We start from the raw sequence: 20,870 nt of genomic DNA, 5'->3' as shown, positions 1-20,870 counted from the left end.
GCACAGGGATGCGTGTAATGGGATGCTCCAGTGCGGACCGCCGGCTTGGTATCCTTCTGTCAATCCAATATTATACAGACCACCTCCAAAGCCAGTGAGCAGTCTAGTGATTATATATCTTAGCTGGGCCCTCCACTGCATATGCATTAGCCTGCTCCTGTAATTAGGGTTTTAAAGGTGGCCGAGATTTATGTGTATGCCTTCTTTCCTTAATAAATGCTGGGTTGAAGTGATTTAAAGACTGCTCCGTTCCACTGCTTTTTTCAATGAAAACAAGCTTGTCCCTGCAGTAGAAATGACAACACGGGGTGTTTTAGGTAAGCCTCCACTCTTTACTTTGGCGAGTAATGCAAGAACGCTAACTGTCTGTTTTAATGGAAATGAAATGTGTTGGCATAATCTCTCTTTCACGTGCTCTTTGCCGTGCTGCCACACACGTAACATATGTGCACCCCTACAGACACGCACACACACTGGCACGATATGCACACACACACACACGTGTGCACACACCTTCATTAGTCTTTCCTCTCACAACACAACCATGCCTTTTGCACACAATGTATACAGACTCTTTTTTTTCTTCTTCTTTTTTTTTCTACTGTGTTGTTGTTTATTGTTTAATCCATGTGTAACTCTGTGTTGTTGTCTGTTCACACTGCTTTGCTTTATCTTGGCCAGGTCGCAGTTGTAAATGAGAACTTGTTCTCAACTAGCCTACCTGGTTAAATAAAGGTGAAATAAAAAATAAAAATGTAAAACATCTTAAATGTTCTGTTGAGATGTTCTGAGTAAAGGTGTTTCCGGGGGAGGATAAAAGAACCATGGTGTTGGGCACAGACAGCAAAGTACTTTTAATAGTACTTAAAAATTTGCAAAATACCTCCATTTTCTTAGTGTTAAATAAGCCTTCACCTCTCAAAGGCAATGACATGCATGACGGGAACACACTCTGGCAATATCACACACACACACACACAGACGGAGAGAGAGAGATAATCCAGCGGTTTGCCTTAATGAGAGAGGCCCCTTAGTTTGATAATAACACAGTATTTCAACAGCCAGTAGTCCTCTCTCTCGGGGAACGCAAAGCATTAACAGAATGGAACACAGTATTTAGGGATACAAACATTGTATTGAGTAACTAATTTTGCAAAAATATAATGTGAAAAATACAAAGGTGATTAGGCAAAGAAACACCCTGATTCTACAAACACTAGGAACACCTGATCTTTCCACGATATAGACTGAGCTGGTGAATCCAGCTGAAAGCCATGATCCCTTATTGAAGTCACTTGTTAAATTCACTTTAATCCGTGTAGATTAAATGGAGGAGACAGGTTAAATAAGGATTCCTAAGCCTGGAGACAATTGAGACATTAATTGTGTATGTGTGCCATTCATGGGAGATCCTTCCAGAAGGACAACCATTTGTGCAGCACTCCACCAATAAGGCCTTTATGATAGAGTGGCCAGACTCCTCAGTTAAAGCACATGACCGCCCACTTGGATTTTGCCAAAAGGCACTTAAAGGACTCTCAGACCATGAGAAACAAGATACTCTGGTCTGATGAAACCAAGATTGAACTCTTTGGCCTCAATGTCAAGCGGCACGTCGGGAGGAAACCTGGTACATTTACATTTACATTTAAGTCATTTAGCAGACGCTCTTATCCAGAGCGACTTACAAATTGGTGAATTCACCTTCTGACATCCAGTGGAACAGCCACTTTACAATAGTGCCATCCCTACGGTGAAGCATGGTGGTGGCAGCATCATGTTGTGGGAATGTTTTTCAGTGGCAGGGACTGGGAGACTAGTCAGGATCGAGGGAAAGATGAAGGGAGCAAAGTACAGAGAGATCCTTGATGAAAACCTGCTCCAGAGCACTTAGGACCTCAGACTGGGGTGAAAGTTCACCTTCCAACAGGACAACAACTCTAAACACACAGCCAAGATGATGCAGGAATGGCTTCTGGACAAGTCTCTAAATGTCCTTGAGTGGCCCAGCCAGATCCCGGACTTGAATCCGATCGAACATCTCTGGAGAGAACTGAAAATAGTTGTGCATCGACGCTACCCCTCCAACCTGACAGAGCTGGAGAGGATCTGCAGAGATGAATGGGAGTAACTCCCCAAATACAGGTGTGCTAAGCTTATGGTGTTATACTCAAGAAGACTCTAGGCTGTAATAGCTGCCATAGGTGCTTCAACAAAGTACTGAGTAAAGGGTCTGAATACTTATGTAAATGTGATATTTGCGTTTTTTATTATTAATACATTTGCAAAAATGTCCAAAATCCTGTTTTTGCTTTGTCATCATGGGGTATTGTGTGTAGATTGATTAGGGAGGAAAAAAACTATAAGCACATAGAAAATAAGGCTGTAACGTAACAAAGTGTGGAAAATGTCAAGAGGTCTGAATACTTTCATGAATGCACGTTAACTGATCACATAGTTCAGCTCTGATTCTGCATAGGACTGCTGAAGGTTTCAACAAATCTACAGATTAGCGAATGCAATCAAAAACACAGCGTTCACTCTTCCCTACCTCTATCTCATTTAGCTGCCTTATATCTGTATGCTCTGTCCCAGGTTTCAGAAGCTGATAAACAGATCAGACTGATTGGAAATGTAATTAGCACCGTTCCTTTATTATCCTTATTTCTGTCATGGACAATCAATTGGAGAATTCATGTTATTTTCCATTGGGTTTGTAACACTATTCCCCTTCCATAAATCAGTGTTATTACAAATGTGATACTGTATAGAGCGCGACTGTTTGAAAAATACTAGACGGTATTTGGTGACACTGCTCTTCATATCCACTCTCAGGGTTTTTACTCTGGTCTCATTGCTCTTCCAGTATAGGCAGTCACATGATGCTGATTAGTCATACAAGAGCAAGAGAGTGGTGAAACTATCCCCACTTCTCCTCTAATACCCATACTCTTCCAGTGTGAAAGAAGGCATGGAGAATACATCCAGCGCTCTCTGAGAGTTGAGAACATTTTGAGGACTCACACTCTCCATTTCGGCCAGTGGATTTGCATCCTTTCCTCCAGCGGGAATCAATGGCGTGATAGATCACGTTGACGTCCCCTTCCCATGTGCTGCGGCCGGGGTTCCGAAAGACGACACTACCGCTTTAGCAGACGACATTTCCTTCCGCTGCCACTCTCTCTCTCTGCGTGTTATTGGCACACCCAGTGGAGGTGAAGATGGAGGGATGGGTGGAGGGAGCTGAGGTGTCTCAAGGTTGCAGCTGGCAGCCAGGAGCATTTATGGATCGAGATGGAGGATGAGGTTTGAGACAGGCCCTGACTCCCTGTCTTCATTGGGAATTCTCCTCAGGATTATTGGACTCCCGTTTGGAACATTTCCTCAGAAATTATTCACTTTATGCTACACAGAATACATCAGTTTACAGGTTAATCAAATGCATTCCGTTTGGAAAGTATACTTAAGTAAATAACAATGGCCAACATAGACATTTTCTTTCATTCAATGTGTATCAGATATAACAACTTGCCTAAACTTTGGATAAACAATACTGACTATGTCCTGACCTTTGTATCAGCTCAACCAATTCAGTACATTATTTACCCAAAATGCTGCACCAAAGTCTCTAAAACTCTCCAATAAGTATAAATAGCATCTAGTTGGACCAGTAAGGGTCCCGAAGGGTTGATGGATCGAATCCCTGAGACGACAAGGTGCACATCTGTCATTCTGCCCCTGAACAAGGCAGTTAACCACCACCAACAACTGCTCCCCGGGCACCGATGATGTGGATGTCGTTTAAGGCAGCCTCCCGCACCTCTCTGATTCAGAGGGTTTCAGTTTAAATGCGGAAGACACATTTCAGTTGAATGCATTCAGTTGTACAACTGACTAGGTCTCCCCTCTCCCTTTCTCTGGCATGGAAGGGTGTATTGGATATTAACTTACAGAAGACCAGCGCTCCCTCACTCCCATAGACAGCCTGTTAATGCCCTAATGTCCCATTTGCATTATTGATGAGCAAACCCTGTGTCACCTCAAACATAGACTATTTAAGGGGAATAATTTTATGCAAACTACATATCGACGGCCTAATGATCAATTGGTCCCTGCTTTTGTGTTAATATGCAACTGTTGTAGTGTGATATGCATCTTCAATTAGACCCGAGTTGCCCTGCTCAAACAAGCGGTGTGAAACAAGCAGTGTCTACAGTGATGCAGCTTGGACATGGTTTGCAAACACGGGTAATGGTTAAACGGTACAGCTGATAAGTGATGGTTAAACGTACAGACCCAATGCATTGTGGGTAATGACATTATGACACTGACAAGTCTCCATTTTGGGTCAAAGCAGCCAACAGCAGGGGCATGCACAGAGTGCAATGATTTAAAAAGTAACTGAATCGTCTTTCACAATATTTCATTGTCTGAAGCGAAGTCAATTCTACGAAGGATTTTGATCCTGTACTGCAAACACCCCTGATAAGTGATGCAGCTTGGACACTCTCCGGGGGTAATGGTTAAACGGTACAGCTGATAAGTGATGCAGCTTGGACACTCTCCGGGGTAATGGTTAAACGGTACAGCTGATAAGTGATGCAGCTTGGACACTCTTCAGGGGTAATGGTTAAACGGTACAGTTGATAAGTGATGCAGCTTGGACACTCTTCAGGGGTAATGGTTAAACGGTACAGTTGCCAGGCAGAGACGGCATGTTTGAAAGGGTGTTGTTGGATAAACATGTCCCTCTTGTCTTACATAACCACATTTACTGGTGTTTACTTCAGCTGAATAGAGATTAGTCTGTCTTGTTTCCCTTGTTTTAGGAGACACATGATAATATAATGATTGAACAGCTATTGATAACAATGAGCTATTGATACCATGTTGTTTATTTTGGTACAGTAGGGGACTTTTGTTTTGATTGAACTGAAAGTATAACATTTCTCCCTCGTCTTCTTCTAAAATAATTTTGGTAAAGATTAGTCATAGAGTAGTATTACTGCTTAGATACTTTCCTTGGGAGTTTTGGTTATTCCATTTCACAGTAAGGAACTTGGAAGGTATTTTGTTCTGTTACTCATTGCCCAAGACAATATGTTCTGCATATCTTTTAATGACAAGAAAAGGTCAGGGAAGATACATTTACTGATCTGATTGATGTCCAACAGTTTCAACTCCTCTTCAGGGACACCTCATCTCTCCAAAAAGACAATAATCAATGATGAAATCAATTCTATTTGTTGCTCACACAATGATGCAAATGGGCTCCGCTAGCATTGCCATTGTGTCCCTGACAAATTGGGGATCTGGTATGTAATTCCAAGAGAAAGCCTGTCTCTTCCAGAATGGAGCACGGCTGGCACCACACAGAGGATTTGTCTCTCTGATTGATTGGAATCATACCTTGATGCTTAGCCGTTCAACAGATACTTTTGAGGAGTGAAAAAAGTCAATTGTTCAAAAGAAGACTTTTAAAACAATCTTCCCAAAAAAATGTGGTAATGTTCAGGTTTGTAATATATCGTTGTTGTAATAAAGACGTATTACAGTGCCACTGTTTAGTCAGGGTCTCTCAGCTGCGTCTGGTTGGTTCCATTGCCAGGGATTCGATGTCAGAGCAAGAGATTGATTATTGTTCCTCATATGGAGTGCGACGGGACACTAGGGACATGCGTGTCTGCGCATCGTCATTTATATCTATGACCTACAAGATATATGGATGTCAACACTTCCCATCCAATCAAAGATGGATGGTGAATATAAATAATTCAGCAGTCTGGCATGGAGTGAATACACCTGCAATGGTCTGAGTCCCTCAGCCTGCCCTAAAGCCTTGTTATTTGGGGGGGCCTGTTTTGTTTTGAATGTGTGGAGAGAGTCAAACACACACACACACGGCGAGGTGAGCTTGTCCTACTGCTGCTAATTCATCTCTCCCGCTGTGGTCAGCCCCAAGTGCTCATCTTCTCCCCTTTCATTCAAAGACAAGGTGTCTGTGGCAATGCCTGACACTCTAAATTAAGAGGCCCATAAAGCAGCTCCGCTTTGGGGATCTCAATCACGGGGTGAGCCCCCCCCTGCCGAGTCCCTTTAAAATGAATTAACACCATCTCCTCCAGGACCAGGGATCCTGGGCCAGATTGATGGCCTGGAATAAAATGTCGCTCCTCACTTTTTGCCCTGCCATATATATCAGCTGAAAAGCCCATCGTTTATCAGGCACAATACTGCTATTTAGTATGCTGACTGCTACCATTAGGATAACATATAATAATGTAAAAGGGTTTAGGAGAGGCTCCTTGGGTCAGCGAGCCAGCTGTCAGTGGGTTGGATTGAGCTCTGGTTGGCGGCGTAGGGGAGATGGAATGAGACTGCTCTGCACCACAGAGCCTGTGGGGTTGGGGCTTTCTGGGTTCTTAGATGAACTAACAGTCTGCATACTGGGGTAAACCCAGGTATGGACATCTATCAATCCATCCATAGGTCGGTCCATCAAACCATCCATCTACTCATCAGTTATTTCATCCATCCATCTCATATACAGTACTGCTCATTGGCAAGGGTAGGGCAAAGTGAAAATGGGTATCTGTGGTGCGGCTCAGTGATGGAGTGGAGTGATTGCTCTGGGCATAAGAGGTCTTGGCACTCAAAGTGGATCTGTCAGCAAACCCCAATGGTTTTCACCAACGGAGAGGTTGAGAAAGGGGCAGAGGGCATATTGAGTGAAGAGAAGAGGGAGATAGAGGGAAAAATGACAGGAACCGCAAAAGAATGTGATATAAATTGAGGGAAAGGGTTGAAGAGACATCATTAGAGAGAAAAGGAGGACGGAAAGGGGGATCAAAAGGAAAGAATGACAGAGGAAAGGACAGAGGAAGAGACATAGGGAGAGAGAGGAAGGAACAGAGGAAGTGACATAGGGAGAGAGAGGAAAGGACAGAGGAAGAGACATAGGGAGGGAGAGGAAGGAACAGAGGAAGTGACAGAGGTTCTGTCTACATTGATAGTGTCCCCTCTGACTTTGTGTCACTCAGTTTGTTAAAGGACAGTCTTTTTCTCTCTCCTTCTCTCTCTCTCTCTCTCTCTCTCTCTCTCTCTTCCCTCTGTCTCTCTCTCTCTAACACAAGCAGCCCCACCTGCCTGCCAATCACGCTGGTTTTCCTCTGTAAGACAGCTGCTGTCAGAGCTGAAGGCCACTGGTACTCTGAGTCACCCTGAACTAAATCAATCTTACACTTTGGAACCATCATACAGTAACACACACACACACACTCACACACACCCATTTATTGTATCTTCAGGAGCAGCAATGATTCACTTTATGCTTCACAGAAAATGAGTGGGTATGGTCGTGTCGTTTGGGAGAAAATGTAAGAGTGTGTGTGTGTGTGTGTGTGTGTGTGTGTGTGTGTGTGTGTGTGTGTGTGTGTGTGTGTGTGTGTGTGTGTGTGTGTGCATGCGTGCATGCCTGTGTAGAGCAGCTAACATTCTTGTGAGTGATGATGCAGAGACTGGATGGGACATTGACAGAGCTGGTGACGACAGGACCGGTCAACTCAAATACAGTTTAGGAATAGGGCCATATACACAGGTCCTGACAGCTGTATAAAGTCCTGCTGTGTGTGTACGCGCATGCGCGTGTGTGTGTGCCTACATGAAAAAATACTATTGTATACTATGGTATAGTGACTGTAGTATTTATTTACTGTGGTGTTTTGGACATGACAGTAGTATACTGTAGTTTTTACAAATATGGGTGCATCACTTCATTAATTATTGTATTGCGACACCCAGGAACTTGGTTGTAGGATTGGTCTGAAGTGTTTTCCCTTAGAGAGTGAGGTCAACTGATTAGTTTGTCTTTCTTGTTTTTAGCGTGTTCAGTTTTACTCTCCACATGTATTACCACGATTCAGTTTGAAGATTTTTTGGCTCCATGGGAGAAGTTGATAGAAGATGCACAGTAGCACAGGTCATCAGCAAACAGAGACATGGTCTTCTCTAGGATTGGGTAAATATAAATATCTGAAATGTACATTACAAATAGGAGTGGACTGAGGGTGGAGCCTTGAGGAACTCCAGCCTCTGGCGAGAACCTGTCAGACGTAGCCATTCCCACACTCACTGCTATTTCCTCTGTTTAAAAATAAAATGTTTAAAAGCACAACCATCTGTTTTGGAAGATTCAAGTTGGCATCCTGCAGCCTGTTGTGCCGCATCTTTTTTGATGTCAAAGAAATGGTTACTTGTTTCTTGTTAAAAGCTCTATGAGTGTCTACTGCCAATCTCAGAATGTTGTCCGTGGTGGAGCTGTTTTCTCAGAACCCTGCCTGGTGGATATAACCTGGAAACAGTAAAAAGCCTATAACCTGTAGGGAACACATATGGTTATACTTGTCATGTAGGTTTCTCACCTATGGGTGGCACAAATTGGGATATCTGGGAGGGCAATGGGCAAGCTATATCCAAATTAAATACTGTGGTATATACTGTAATATTTACCATAGTGTTTTTGCTGTCTATAGTATACTGTAGTATTTACTAGAGTATTCCACAATAGAATATACAATTCTTTAGTAAGAATTACCCATGATCAATGGATTCTACCATGTGTAGTATAGTATTATACAGTATACTACAGTTTACTATAGAATTCTATAGTAAGCAGTGTAGTATCCTATAGTAAAATATAGTACTGTGTGTGTGTGTGTGTGTGTGTGTGTGTGTGTGTGTGTGTGTGTGTGTGTGTGTGTGTGTGTGTGTGTGTGTGTGTGTGTGTGTGTGTGTGTGTGTGTGTGTGTGTGTGTGTGTGTGTGTGTGTGTGTGTGTGTGTCAAGTAGGTATCAAAAGTAAATGTAATTGCTAAAATATATTTAAGTATCAAAAGTAAAATTAGAAATAATTTCACATTCCTTAGATTAAGCGAAGCAGATGACACTATTTTATTTATTTATTTTTTATTTATTTATGGTTAGCCAGAGGCACACTCCAAGACTCAGAAATCATTTACAAAGAAAAGTGTGTAAATTGGGCCATTTTCAAAATGCAATGTGTACATTTGGGTGTCAGGGAAAATGTATTGAATAAAAATGCTTTATTGTCTTTGGGAATGTAGTGAAGTAAAAATGATCAAAAATATAAATAGTAAAGTAAAGTACAGATACCCCCCAAAAATATTTAAGTATTACTTTAAAGTATTTTTACTTTACACTCCTGTCTGTGTATGCGTGTATATACAGTGGCTTCAGAAAGTATACAGATCCCTTGACTTTTTTTCACATTCTGTTACGTCACAGCCTTTTTCTAAAATGGCAAAAAAAAGTGGATCCTCAATTTTTTTCAATTTTATATAAAAAAACAAAAACAGAAATACCTTATTTACAAAATTGAGCTCAGGTGCATCCTGTTTCCATTGGTCATCATTGAGATGTTTCAACAACTTGATTGGCGTCCACCTGTGGTAAATTCAATTGATTGGACATGATTAGGATAGGCACACACCAGTCCATATATGGTCCCACAGTTGACAGTGAATGTCAGAGCAATGAGGTCAAATTAATTATCTGTAGAGCTCTGAGACAGGATTGTGTCGAGGCACAGGTCTGGGGAATGGTACCAAAAAAAGGAGGTGACCAAGAACAAGATGGTCACTCTGACAGAGCTCTAGAGTTCCTCTGTGAAGATGGGAGAACCTTCCAGAAGGACAACCATCTCTGCAGCACTCCACCAATCAGGTCATTATGGTAGGGTGGCCAGATGGAAGCCAGTAAAAGGCACATGACAGCCCACTTGGAGTTTGCCAAAAGGCAACTAATGACTCTCAGACCATGAGAGACAAGATTCTCTGGTTTGATGAAACCAAGATTGAACTCTTTGGCCTGAATTCCAAGCGTCACGTCTGGAGTAAACATGGCACCATCCCGATGTTGAAGCATGCTGGTGGCAACATCATGCCGGAGATGATTTTCAGCGGCAGGGCCTGGGATTCTAGTCAGGATTGCGGGAAAGATGATGTCACGACTTCCGCCGAAGTTGGCTCTCCTGCCCATTCGGGCGGTGCTCAACTGGACAGTTAGGAGGAGCCGGCTTTGACTGTCAGGCTCATACTCTTCCCTCCTCGGGTCATCCTGGTATCAAGAGGACAGTGCAGAGTCTGAGAGGGAGATACTGGTGGCCCACACTGGCTAAAGACGTGAGATTTTATGTCTCCTCCTGCTCAGTGTGTGCTCAGAGCAAGGCTCCTCGGCACCTGCCTAGAGGGAAATTACAACCTCTCCCCGTTCCACAACGGCCGTGGACACATTTATCGGTGGATTTTCTTACCGACCTTCCACCATCCCAGGGAAGTACTACGATCCTGGTCGTTGTGGATCGGTTTTCTAAGTCCTGTCGTCTTATTCCATTGCCCGGTCTTCCTACGGCCCTGCAGACTGCTTAGGCTTTGTTTACCCATGTCTTCCGGCACTATGGGGTGCCTGAGGATATCGTCTCTGATCGGGGTCCCCAATTCACGTCAAGAGTATGGAGGGCATTTATGGAGAGACTGGGGGTCTCGGTTAGCTTAACCTCAGGTTTTCACCCCGAGAGTAATGGGCAGGTGGAGCACGTTAACCAGGATGTGGGCAGGTTTCTGCGGTCCTATTGTCGGGACCGGCCTGGTGAGTGGGCAAGGTATGTTCCATGGGCCGAACTAGCCCAGAACTCCTTACGCCACTCCTCTACTAACTTGTCTCCTTTTGAGTGTGTGTTAGGTTACCAGCCGGTCCTGGCTCCATGGCATCAGAGTCAGACCGAGGCTCCTGCGGTGGAGGAATGGGTACAGCGCTCCAAGGACACCTGGAAAGCCGTTCAGGACTCATTATGGTTAGCGGGAGAACAGAAGAAGAGGAGCGCTGACCAGCACCTCAGTGAGACCCCCGTGTTTGCACCGGGGGACAGGGTCTGGCTCTCGACCCGAAACCTGTCTCTCCGCCTGCCCTGTCGGAAGCTGGGGCCGCAGTGTGTAGGGCCGTTCAAAGTCCTGAGGAGAATAAACGAGGTGTGTTATAGGTTACAACTTCCTAGGTATTACCGTATTAACCCCTCGTTTCATGTGTCTCTCCTTAGGCCGGTGGTGGCTGGTCCCCTGCAAGAAGGTGAGGTGCCTGAGGTCCCTCCGCCCCCTCTGGACATCGAGGGGTCCCCGGCGTATACAGTTCGAGGCATTCTGGATTCGAGACGCCGGGTGGGGGCCTACAGTACCTCGTGGACTGGGAGGGGTATGGCCCGGAGGAGAGATGCTGGGTTCCGGTGAGGGATATTTTTGACCCTTCCTTCCTGAGAGATTTCCACCGCCTCCACCCGGATCGCCCAGCACCTCGTCCTCCGGGTCGTCCTCGAGGACGGTGGCAGCGCGCTGCGGGAGCCGCGCGTCAGGGGGTGGGTACTGTCACGACTTCCTCCGAAGTTGGCTCTCCTGCCCATTCGGGCGGTGCTCGGCGGTCGTCGTCACCGTCCTATTAGCCACTACTGATCCCTTTTTCGTGTATCTGTTGGTTTTGTCTAATTGGTTTCACCTGTGTGTAGTTTAGTTAATTAGTGTCTGTATTTAATGTAGGTTGTCCCGCCCTTGGTTTGTGCGGGATTGTTTATTTTGTCATTTCGTTTTGTCTGTCGGTGTTTGCTGTTTGTTTTTTCTCCGGTTAGTCTTTATCCTGTTTTGGATATTTCACCCTGTCTGTATTTTGGGTTGACTGTTGTTTGTTTTTTGTTCACCGGAGAATAAACTTTATTAACGCATTCTGCTCTCTGCGCCTGATTCCACCCACCTTGTCTAGACGTGACAGATGAAGGGAGCAAAGTACAGAGAGATCCTTGATGAAAACCTACTCCAGAGCACTTAGGACCTCAGACTGGGGTGAAGGTTCACCTTTCAACAGGACAACGATCCGAACATATCTGGAGACCTGAAAATAACTGTGCAGCAACGCTCCCCATCCAACCTGACAGAGCTTGAAAGGATCTGCAGAGAAGAATGGGAGAAACTCACCAAATGTTTTGTTTTATTTTATTTTACCTTTATTTTACTAGAAATGTCAGTTTCAAATTCTTATTTTCAATGACGGCCTAGAAACAGTGGGTTAACTTGTACAGGTGTGCCAAGCTTGTAGCGTCATACCCAAGAAGACTTGAGGCTGTAATCGCTGCCGTAGGTGCTTCATCAAAGTACTTAGAAAGGGTCTGAATAGTTATGTAAATGTGATATTTCAGTTGTTGTTTTTTTATAAATTAGCACAAATTTATAAAAGCCTGTTTTCACTTCGTCATTATGGGTTATTGTGTGTAGATTGATGAGGAAAAAACTATGTAATCAACTTCAGAATAAGTCTGTAACCTAATGTAACAGTATAACTTTAGACTGTCCCCTCGCCCATACCCGGGCGCGAACCAGGGACCCTCTGTACACATAAACAACAGTCACCCACGAAGCATCGTTTCCCATCGCTCCACAAAAGCCGCGGCCCTTGCAGAGCAAGGGGAACTACTACTTCAAGGTCTCAGAGCAAGTGACGTCACCGATTGAAAAGCTATTTAGCGCGCACCGCTAAATAAGCTAGCCGTTTCACATCCGTTACACTAACAAAATGTGGAAAAAGTCAAGGGGTCTGAATACTTTCCAAAGGCACTGTATTTGTGCTTTATGACCATGGGTAACTCCTCAGTCCTAATGCATGTATGTGTTATGTTGTATGTTGTACCTTAATCAGAGCATATATACCCATACACTATGAGTGAGCCATTTGTGTAGCATGTCTGACGATCAGAAGGTAATTGGTCTGTGCTTCATAAGCATGTCTACGCATGCCTGTTTCCTTTGCCTTCTCTCAAACAATGCTGAATCTCCTTTCTCATTAAGACAGAAAAAAATGTCCTCAACAGGGAGAAAGAGAACAATACCCATTGTGTGTGTGTTTGTGCGCACATGTGTATGTGTGTATAGATGGTGTGTGTGTGTGTGTGTGTGTGTGTGTGTGTGTGTGTGTGTGTGTGTGTGTGTGTGTGTGTGTGTGTGTGTGTGTGTGTGTGTGTGTGTGTGTGTGTGAACAGACAGGGCCCTGATTTGATTGATAAATCCTCGCTGACGGCGGAGGAGAAAAGAGGCTCCATATAAATGGGAAATTAGCAGCGAACGTCATCAAAAATAATTAACTCCCCTCCGCACCGCTGTCCATTAGGCCTGACACGCTAGGGGGGGGGGACGCTCGTGTCAACTCTGGCAGCCGCCCGCGTTGATCAGATAAACATTTTTTTGTTTTGTTTTGACGCCTGATTACAAAATGATTAGCCGGCGTGCCTGTCTCCTCCTTACCCTTCACCTCCACCACTGGGTGAGTGACAGGTGAGGTGATCCTCTGCTGGGGCTGTGTAAGATGTCTACCTCCGCCTCCGTCCTCAGCATTGCTGCATGGGCTACATGACATTGAGGCTCGCTGGGTTTTTAAAAACAGCTATTTATTCAGTTCAAACAAAAGCTCCTTTTTATTTTATTAACCTTGATGTCACAGAGGAGAAAATGTGTGACTAAAGTTGGTGCATTTTGGTGTACTGCTCATGTTGTTGTATTATGCTCTATAAAATGTCGCCCTCAAAAGTGATATTTGTGTTGATGACAAAATATTTTTGTTGATCTGGTCCACTACAGTATTCTCAATTGAGAGTGTATTATTGTGAAGAGGCTGTCCTTATTGTCCAGTTATGGATTATGTTAACCATACTGTTCTATCTAGCTGGGTGAATCATTCATCAAACACTCATGTCCCACACCAACTTTACTCCACCACAGATAAGACACTGGTAGTATTCCTGGTGTGACTGTATGCTAGAGTAATAACAGTGGGCCAGTGTGTCAGCCTGGATAAGACACAGACTCTGTCTGGCTGCTAGAAGATGACTTTGCCTGGACATATTCCTGAATGATCATAATGTCTGATAATGGCCTACATAAAGTTCATTGAAATTGGATTTACTAGATCAGCTTCGGCATGGTTTAATTTACTGAATTAAGAGTCCAACTATTTGTGAGGTTATTTTGTTCTATTTCTCTTGTCTCTCTCTGTGAGAATATGCCCTTTAGTTGCTACAGTAGCAGTAGAAATGTTTTCACAGATCACCCATAAGGCTTTAGGAGCTGATAATTTGATAAGGTCATGTTAAGAATTTGATAAGGACCGTATCTTAAATCTGTGGATTTATTGATTTACCGCATGTCTGTATACGGTTGGCACCCTTCTCAGTTCCCTCCCTCTCCTTCCTCCCCAAACCATCCTGAAGATATGAGGATCTCAGAAAGGTAAAAACACATTACATAACAACATTCCCCTCAGGTGTGGGGTGTAAAAGAGTATAGGTGCAATCAAACTGAAATCAAACTGAGGACATGGACACCTAGTCTTGGTATTACCTATAATAACGTAATGTGGTTGAACTAGTTGAACCTCTGAGCGTTAACACTAATGCGTTAAATGAAGGACCTCGTTATAGTGAGGTTATTGAGAAGTATTTTAATGGAACTTGAATGCTGCTGTATATTGGTCCCTAATCACCTATGGAGAGACCTGTAGTTCAATTGAATTAAAAGCAAGCTGTCACAAATGCAGGAATACAAATCAATGTGTAAATGGTCTGAAAATGATTTGGTGTTTATGTTCTTTCATCTGCTCTCTTCTGAATATATCATAGTCCACACAATATGGCTCACGGAGCTCAAGGGCATGATAGCTGAACGGTTGTCATCTGTCAGATATACAGTAAACGCGGTCTGGAATTCTTTGGTCCAACTGTACACATTCCCAGAGTTTAGTATAGCAGCTATATGAGCTAAGTCACCTTTGAGTAAAACTTGTACAATGTTTCATACCTTTTATTCTTGTGTCCTTTTTATAGGGAGGCTGATAGCTGGCTGCTAATAAGGAAACATAAGCTGTAAAACCATAAAGGCTGGTAACTACTGCCTGTCACCTGAATGCTGTAAATGTTGATTTCCATTTTTCGCCAATTACAGTAATAAACTGTACAGTAATAAACTTTGGACCTCATTCACACAGATCCCTGCCAGAGTTACGCTGGGCTACTTGTGCCATAGTAGCAATCTATCACTGTTAGGCATGCATTTATTACTGGTCATTTATGAGTATGGATAGCATCTTGATTAATGTATGAAACTATTTCATTTAAGCATATGGCTGCTTTCAAAATTGTACACTACAATGGAGACTGCTTCAAAATATGTGCCCCGAAAATAGCTCCAACGTTGGGGGCATAAATGGCTTGCATGACATGTAATATTTTGTGTAACTACATATTGTAAGTCTTGGTAAAAAAACTGCTCATTCCTTGTGAAATGTATGACACCGCTCTTAAATCCTATCTTTTAGAGAATTCAAGTTGAATAACCAATCATGTAAATGAATATATGTGGTGTGATAAGTCAAAGTTGTTGTAAGCCTTGCATATCAAGCTAGATGGGGAAATTAGCCATGCAACAATTATTTAGCTAAACCCAACTCCAGCAAATGGCATATACCTATATATCTATAAAACAATTACAAGTACAATACTGTCGGCTTTTGATGTACATCAACTTTTTGCACCAAGGAAAAAGAAAACCTCGACCAGGGAGAGATGTGTGGGTGTAACTTAGCTAGCTAGCAAGCGTTAGCTTTAGCTAGACTTGGCTCACAAAACATTGAAGGCTGTTTTCTAAGAAGAAGATAATCACGTTTAGCAATTTGCAAAGGAGAAAATTTTTGTTTAAAATGTGATTCTATTTAGGTTTTTGCTACTTGAAATTCGGTTTGATGGGAGTCAGTCGCAACTTATAGTTCAACATGCATAATACAGTATAATATATAATACAGTGTGTTTCAAAATGCAGGGTCACAGCAACTAGAATCACATTCACTCCATTAGCCTTGTGTCTAATTCATTGTGACATACTACTAGAATTGATGTGCCATAGCTGACAGGTTGGCCCTTATCCCAACCTGGAGAGGACCAGAGTTAGGAGCATGTGCAGCAACACATGGAGCTGTACCTTGGCCTTTGGACACTGATTGCTGTGATAGCTCTGGAGTTCTGGTCACAATTCAGAGCACACTCATTAAGTTCAGGCAAGTTTAGAAATAATTAACCGTGTTCGAAGTGGATGGAGGAGAATGAAACTTCTGTTCATAAGAAGATAATGAGCCAATAGGACAGATAGCAGTGTGCTATCATAAATGAACTGAGGGGGATAGGGAATGAATGAATGAATGAATGAGCGAATTAATGAGCGACCAAATTAACAGATTCATGAATGAATGAAAGGTATGGTTGGCCGGGTGTTATTAGGCAGTTGGAGATTGGGCAGGTCATCAGTTCATCAAATAAGCTCTTTGCCTGAGATATACCGTACTTTGGGTTTCTGAGTTTATTTAAGAATACACACTTGCATATAGTCACTGGGTTCAACCTGACTTAAAGGTGCACTCCTGAATATCTGAAAGGTGGAGGGTATTTCTATGATATAGTACAGTGCACCTTTAAGTGTTGCCACTCTGATTGTATGAATTCTAGGACTTTTAGCTTTGACTGTCTCATTGGCAATAGCACAGGGATACCCAAGTCCAGCTCTCGCAGTAGTTGAAATGTAGTTATTGCAAGGTAACTGTTCCCTGCAATAAAGTTTTAGTAGGTAGCTCCATAAAGGTGAACGTGCTGGTATTTCCTTCTGTTCCAATGTGACACTGACCTCTGAGTAGTACTGCAGACTACACTACAGTGATAGGCTTGATTACCAACAACTATGAGACGGCCTACAGGGAGGAGGTGAGAGTCCTCGGAGTGTGGTACCAGGAAAATAACCTCACACTCAATGTCAACAAAACAAAGGAGATGATCGTGGACTTCAGGAAACAGCAGAGGGAGCAGCCCCCTATCCACATCGACGGGACAGTTGAGAGGGTAGAAAGTTTTAAGTTCCTCGGCGTACACATCACGGATAAACTAAATTGGTACACCCACACAGACAGCGTGGTGAAGAATGTGCAGCAGCACCTCTTCAACCTCAGGAGGCTGAAGAAATTCGGCTTGTCACCAAAAACACTCACAAACATTTACAGATGCACAATCGAGAGCATCCTGTCGGGCTGTATCACCGCCTGGTTCGGAAACTGCTCCGCCCAAAACCATAAGGCTCTCCAGAGGGTAGTGAGGTCTGCACAACGCATCACCGGGGACAAACTACCTGCCCTCCAGGAAACCTTCAGCACCCAATGTCACAGGAAGGCCAAAAAGATAATCAAGGACAACAACCACCCGAGCCACTGCCTGTTCACCCCGCTATCATCCAGAAGGGGAGGTCAGTAAAGGTGCATCAAAGCAAGGACCAAGAGACTGAAAAACAGCTTCTATCTCAAGGCCATAAGACTGTTAAACAGCCATCACTAACATTGAGTGGCTGCTGCCAACATACTGACTCAACACTAGCCACTTTAGTAATGGAAAAATGTATGTAATAAATGTATCCCTCGCCGCTTTATACAATGCCACTTTATATCATGTTTACACACCCTTCATTACTCATCTCATATGTATATACTGAACTCTATAAAATCTACTGCATCTTGCCTATGCCGTTCGGCCATCACTCATTCATATATTTTTATGTACATATTCTTATTCATTTGTTTACACTTGTGTGTATAAGGTAGTTGTTGTGAAATTGTTAGGTTAGATTACTTGTTAGATATTACTGAATGGTCGGAACTAGAAGCACAAGCATTTCGCTACACTCGGATTAACATCTGCTAACCATGTGTATGTGACAAATAACATTTGATTTGATTTGGACAGCTACTCCAATCTCCGCTGTGGAGCTTTGCAGCTCCTTCAGGGTTATCTTTGGTCTCTTTGTTGCCCTCCTTGCCTGGTCCGTGAGTTTTGGTGGGCGACCCTCTCTTGGCAGGTTTGTTGTGGTGCCATATTCTTTCATTTTTTCAATAATTGATTTAATGGTGCTCTGTGGGATGTTCAAAGTCTGATATTTTTTATAACCCAACCCTGATCTGTACTTCTCCACAACTTTGTCCCTGATCTTTTTGGAGAGCTCATTGGTCTTCACGATGCCACTTGATTGGTGGTTCCCTTTGCTTAGTGGTGTTGCAGACTCTGGGGCCTTTCAGAACAGGTGTATATATTCTGAGATCATGTGGCAGATCATGTGACACTTAGATTGCACACAGGTGGAATTTATTTAACTAATTATGTGACTTCTGAAGGTAATTGGTTGCACCAGATCTTATTTAGGGGCTTCATAGCAAAAGGGGTGAATACATATGTAAGCAACACCTTTCTGTATTTTTTTTAATGTAATTTTTTAAATTTCACTTTACCAATTTGAACTATTTTGTCTATGTCCATACATGAAATCCAAAGAAAAATCTATTTTATTAGCAGGTTGTAATGCAATAAAACAGGAAAAACGCCACAGGGGATGAATATTTTTGCAATGCACTGTATAACATCGAACATACAGTACTTTGAGTAACATTCCAAATCAAATCAAATGTTTTGTCACATGCCCTGAATACAACATGAAATGCTTACTCTACAAGCCCTTAACCAACAATGCAGTTTAAGAAATATAGTTAAGAAAATATTTACTATTGTAAAGAATCTAACTAAAGGTAACACAATAAAATTACTTAACAACAAAGAGGCTATATACAGGGTACCGGTACCGAGTCAATGTGCGGGGGTACAGGTTAGTCGGGGTAATTTGTACATGTAGTTAGGGGTAAAGTGACTAGTCTGGGTTGCCATTTGAGTCATTGTTCAGTAGTCTCAACTTGGGAGTACTGAACGTAACACGCCAATGTAAACTGAGATTTTGGATATAAATATGAACTTTGTCAAACAAAATATACATGTATTGTGTAACATTATGTCCTATGAATGTCATCTGATGAAGATCATCAAAGGTTAGTGATTCATTTTATCTCTATTTCTGCTTTTTGTGACTCCTCTCTTTGGCTGGAAAATGGCTGTGTTTTTCTGTGACGGTACTGACCAAACATAATCGTTTGGTGTGCTTTCGTCGTAAAGCCTTTTTGAAATCGGACACTGTGGCTGGATTTACAACAAGTTTATCTTTAAGGCCTCCCGGGTGGCGCAGTGTTTAAGGGCGCTGTACTGCAGCTCCAGCTGTGCCATCAGAGTCCCTGGGTTCGCGCCCAGGCTCTGTCGTAACCGGCCACGACCGGGAGGTCCGTGGGGCGACGCACAATTAGCCTAGCGTAGTCCGGGTTAGGGAGGGCTTGGTCGGAAGGGATGTCCTTGTCTCATCGTGCTCCAGCGACTCCTGTGGCGGGCCGGGCGCAGTGCGCGCTAACCAAGGTTGCCAGGTGCACGGTGTACCCTCCGACACATTGGTGCGGCTGGCTTCCGGGTTGGATGCGCACTGTGTTAAGAAGCAGTACGGCTGGTTGGGTTGTGTATTGGAGGACGCATGACTTTCAACCTTCGTCTCTTCCGAGCTCGTACGGGAGTTGTAGCGATGAGACAAGATAGTAGCTACTACAACAATTGGATACCACAAAATTGGGGAGAAAAAGGGGGTAAAAATTAATTTAAAAAAAAGTGTATCTTTAAAATGGTGTGAAATACTTGTACGTTTGAGGAATTTCACTGGCTGCACCTTCACTGGCTGTTGTTGAGGTGGGACGCTACCATCCCGAATATCCCAGAGAGGTTAATATCCTGTTGGTAGGATAGTCTTCACCGTAGATCATCAAGGTTGTTTTCCAGTGATTGTACGTTGGCCAATAGATGATAGTGATGATTTGCTCCCGAATTCTCACAAGGCACCCCAACCTTCTCCCTCTGTATCTCTGGCTTTATCCTCACGTGAATTACGTGGATTTGGGGCTGATCTCTGGAAATCAGTATATTCTTTGTGTCTTACTCATTAAATAAAACAATCTTTGTCCAGTTCGAGGTGAGTAATCGCTGTTCTGATGTCCAGAAGCTCTTTTCTGTCATAAGAGACAGTAGCAACAACGTTGTGTACAAAATAAGTTACAAACAATACAAAAGAAGTAACAAAATAGCACAGTTGGTGAGGAGCCCGTTAAACGGCATCCATCCTCTCCGGCGTCATTATTCACACCCTCCTATCTTACTTCTTTACTATAAAATGAATCGAGTCATGGCCGTATGCTGACCTCATAAACCACAATTATTTTTTTATTTTGTATTTATTTATTTATTTATTTATTTTGATGTGTTGAGGGAACATTAAGTTCCTCTTTAAGTATTTGGTCTTCCATATTTGCAGAACATGGAAGGGAAACAATCTCAATAAACTCAAAATATTTCTCAGTTTGTCAACCCTGGCACTGTCACCAAATGCTAAAGGACCTCATTGCCAAAATCCCAAAAGTATCCCTTTAAGCTCTGAGACGGAGGGAGATAACATGCTATTACAGACTAATGTCATGCAGTCACTTATATTTACCTTTATTCCATGGATGTTATGACCGTGCCATGATATCTGGACTATTTTACATTTTCCCTATTTGGCTTCTGAATTGTGTCTCGTAGTTTCACTGTAATTTCTATGAACAACATATTGCAGAACCATGTTGCTTTCCTAGACTATCAAATCAAAATGAAATCAAATGTTATTTGTCCTGTGCCGAATACAACAGGTGTAGATCTTCCTGTGAAATTCTTACTTATGAGCCCTAAAAAAAGTATGTTTTTAAAAAGTAAGTAAGACAAAATTGCTTAATAAACTGAAGGTAAAATCGTAAAACATTTTTTTTTTTTAAATAACCGGTACCTAG

This window comes from Oncorhynchus masou, chromosome 1, assembly GCF_036934945.1.
Source record: "Oncorhynchus masou masou isolate Uvic2021 chromosome 1, UVic_Omas_1.1, whole genome shotgun sequence".
Classification (NCBI taxonomy): Eukaryota; Metazoa; Chordata; class Actinopteri; order Salmoniformes; family Salmonidae; genus Oncorhynchus; species Oncorhynchus masou.
The sequence above is the reverse complement of the archived record's forward strand: the minus strand, read 5'-3'. Positions refer to the sequence as shown.